Source organism: Rhagoletis zephyria, unplaced genomic scaffold (assembly GCF_001687245.7).
Source record: "Rhagoletis zephyria isolate East Lansing unplaced genomic scaffold, Rhagoletis_zephyria_1.1 Rzeph_scaffold_02352, whole genome shotgun sequence".
Taxonomy (NCBI): domain Eukaryota; kingdom Metazoa; phylum Arthropoda; class Insecta; order Diptera; family Tephritidae; genus Rhagoletis; species Rhagoletis zephyria.
The window spans coordinates 31,352-35,101 of NW_016159436.1; the positions used below are offsets into that span (position 1 = coordinate 31,352).

The 3,750-nt window shown below is 41.9% G+C and overlaps 1 pseudogene; it reads right to left on the reverse strand.

Annotated features, from left to right (window-relative positions):
• Positions 1–470: 470 nt before the first annotated feature.
• LOC108366636 (laccase-12-like) lies at positions 471–2,545 on the reverse strand (annotated as a pseudogene).
• Positions 2,546–3,750: the final 1,205 nt, after the last annotated feature.

A 3,750-nucleotide genomic window follows, 5' to 3' on the forward strand; every position in this document is an offset into this window, starting at 1 on the left:
GGCGCCAATACATTCCTTATAAGTAAAGTTGCTTTGATTCTGATATTGTGGTAAAATCCGTAGAGCTGAATGATTGATGATGATGAAACGCTCAAGTTCTGAATTTTTAATTATAAAAGAACAAATTTGTCTTGACGGTGACGTAACTTGGAAAAAGCGGCGCCTTTAATGTGATCTTGAATGTTTGCTTAACCACCATTAGCGAATTTCCGCATATCCTACAACGCGCTTCATGATCATTTTTGCCAATTTGTATATGCATAACCGGAAGATAATTTAGGTAGGCTGTCTTAAGTGAAGCCATTCTAAAAGACTTACCCAACAAGGACTGGAAAAAGTGCTTGCCTGCATGCTTCCTGGAAAGGTGTTTCCTATTTACAATTAACGCGATATCCCCTTACCGTTATGCATGTTTTCATTAATTTTATGAAAATCAATAAATGTGCATACATGCTACAAACATATAAAATGGGAACTCATCGACAAAAGTAAAATGAATACAAGTAATATTAGCACCGTAGACGAGTAGGCACTTCTTTTATCTGGTGGTCCTCGCCAATTTTGAAGATGCCAATCATACCACTTACTGACTGAGGGTCCAAGGAACTGTGATACATCCAATACCCAGGATTACTGCTGTAGAAACGCACGATCGCATAGCCCACTGGTGGCACTTGGACAGTATCCTTTTGTATGGGATAATCATCAGTTGAGCGCTGTAGAAGACCACGTCTGTCAAGATCCCGTATCTGCATTCGTACGAGATTTCACTTTACATTAATGCTTTCACATAAATATCACTAAAACCTCACCTGCTTCCAGTCCACTACATTTCCCAAAATATTTTGGCCCACTAGACGGAATGTGTAGCCATGCAAGTGCACCGGATGTGGTTCATTGTTGTTGTTGACCAAAACAATTTCAATGGTACGGTAAGCTGGTAGTCGTAACACATTGGTGCAAATGCAATTTTTTATTTCACAATTTTGCCCCTTTTCCACCAACAAAGAACGATTGCAAAATACACCGTTTTCGTTGAAGAGTCCATTCGTTTGCAAAAGCGAAATTTTCGACGCTCTAAAAGTGATGTTATCAATTTGATAGGCCACATCCGATTTTCCGGATGATACTCGGGAACCAAGTATTGAGTAGTACGTGAGAAATTCGGTATCACGTGACCATGGCACTGGTTCCAGAGAAGTCAAGCCGACGGTTGCAACATTGGTTGCTTTAAAATGGGTTCTGCCGCATGCGCTCTTTTTAAATGATACAGTTTTTCGCCCCTGATGCGCATAGTCACCCACGACGAAGTACTCCTCTTTGTCGTCATCACAAAATGAAGTTTTGGCTATGGGCTCCTGTGGCAAGGACCGACTGGTAGCACTTTTATAAGTCAGTATAGCTCCTTGATAAAGATTCTCTTTGGCGCAGTTCTCATAACCACGCACCCTAATCCAGTAGCTGCGCTCTTGCTGATTCGCCTGCAGAACAAAGTCGAAACGCTCACCGGAGGCTATGAAAAAGCTGTCAGCAAGCACAGGTATGATATCGTTACCATCCGTACTAATCATAAGCATTCTATGATTTTCCACCGAGAACTCTATAGGACAGTTGAAGACTCCATTGTATATGACTCGGAAGCGATAGCGATTACCGTTTGACACTTCTAAACGTTCGTAGCGGTGACGTGGATCGCGGTCGGATAGATTTGAGGCGTGATTTCTACCCTTGCCGTTGATGAGAAAGTTTCGCGCACGACTGAAATCATTACCATAAATGTAGTCCTGTATCAACAGTGTGTGCTCTGGTAAATCAAAGTCGTACAAGTATGCTTGTTGATCACTCAGCACAGGTTGCCGAATTACAAAGCTGCCCCCAACTCCCATTGCACGCTGCAGCCCGACATGACTGTGATACCAGACGCTACCCGCGCGTTCCGCATTGAATTGGTAGCGAAAAGCCTCTGCTGGCTGTATGGGGTACTGTGTAACGAACGGGGCACCATCCATTTACGGCGTGCGGAACATTGGCAGTCCATGACGTCAACCACCACCGTGTCGTCCACGCACACCTCGATGGGTGGTCCTGGCAGCATTTGATTGATGGCCATTATGGGTGTGTACACGCCATCGCCGTAAATGCACTGCTGCTTCTGACAGGTCACTTCGTTCTCCAGACAGCGCACGCATTCCGTGCTCGAGGCCTGGTAATGATGCACCACCAAGCGGTAATAGCAAGTAAGCGGTTGTTTACTCTGACAACGACGTGCACAGGAATGGCGACCTTTGCCGTCTGCGTCGCTGAAATTGGCCACCCTTAGGTAACCGCTGTTAGCGGAGTTAAAATTCTGAAGTATTTGTTCGAAATCTACTGAAAGTTTTGGCTCGCCATCTAAAGTAAACGAATTCGCTGTTAACTCTTCTCCTTTAATGCCGTTTATTACACTCTCCTTTGCTTTTTCGTCGATTCCCTCTGCCGCTGATCTTAATACCAAGTACGCGATCGTAAGGCCGGTTAAGCGACAACGTAAATAACTGTTCCGCATAGTTAAATTGTCGTTATCGGACTGATTTGAAAACAACTTTCTTCATCGAAAGAAATTATCCAAGCTACTGCTTTTGCTTTCGCTTTCCTTTACTTTCATGCTTTATTTGAATATGCATAAATATTACAAGTATGTGTCAATAATACTACCGTCTGTCGTGTAACCGCCTCGAATTGGTATGCAGAAGCCACTCACTGCGTTAGAGCGACAATTGCTGAATGGAATCTATAAAAAGGTGGTAATGAAATGCTGATATGACCACTGTGTTTCTTGCAATTTAATATAAGATACAAACATTCATATGTATATGTACATACATATGTACATACCTATGTAAAGTTAGAAAGAATGATTAGTAAAGCAATATATTGAGCTGGTTTTGAACGCCGGAGTTGATAGTAGTCGGCCGCTGTGGTGTAGTGGTAAGCAGTTCGCGCTTCCACTCCGCAACGCCAGGGTTCAAACACTGGTCAAAGCAACATCAAAAAAGTATAGGAATAGGTTTTTTCTTAACAGCGGTCGTCCCTCGGCAGGCAATGGCAAACCTCCGAGTGTATTTCTGCCATGAAAAACAGCTACTCATTAAAATACAATCGCCGTTCGGAGTCGGCATAAAACTGTAGGTCCCTCCGCTCTGCGTGACAACATCAAGGCGCACGCCACAAATCGGAGGAGAAGCTCGGCCAAACACTAACATGTGTGTAAGCGCCAATATATTATTATTATTATAGTTGATAGATCAAGCCCCAGTGAACTCGGTTAAGAATTCTGATGAGGAAATGTGCTGATCTCCGAAATAGCAAATAAATATAACTTCTAACACGTGTAAATTATTGTATTTTTTAAATAGCATTTTTCATAAAGAAAAACTCAAGCTCAGTAAAAATTGTTGAATAAAGCAAAATAAATTAAAATTTATACTCATACCAGGGTTGTTGCGAATATTCGTATTCGCGTTCGCAACCGCGGAGCTTCCGCATTAATTTTAACATTCGCATTCGCTTTCGCAGATCTTTTGCGAATGCAAATATTGAAGGGACCGAAAATAACAGTAATTTTTTCACGAGTTAAACTTGGCCAAATATATATATTTTTTTTTCGAAATAAAAGTCCTTGCCGGATAATAAACAAACTGCTTATATAAATTAAACAAGTTTGGTATCAAATGAAAGAGGACTTAAATAGCTTTAAAACTATATGTCCCA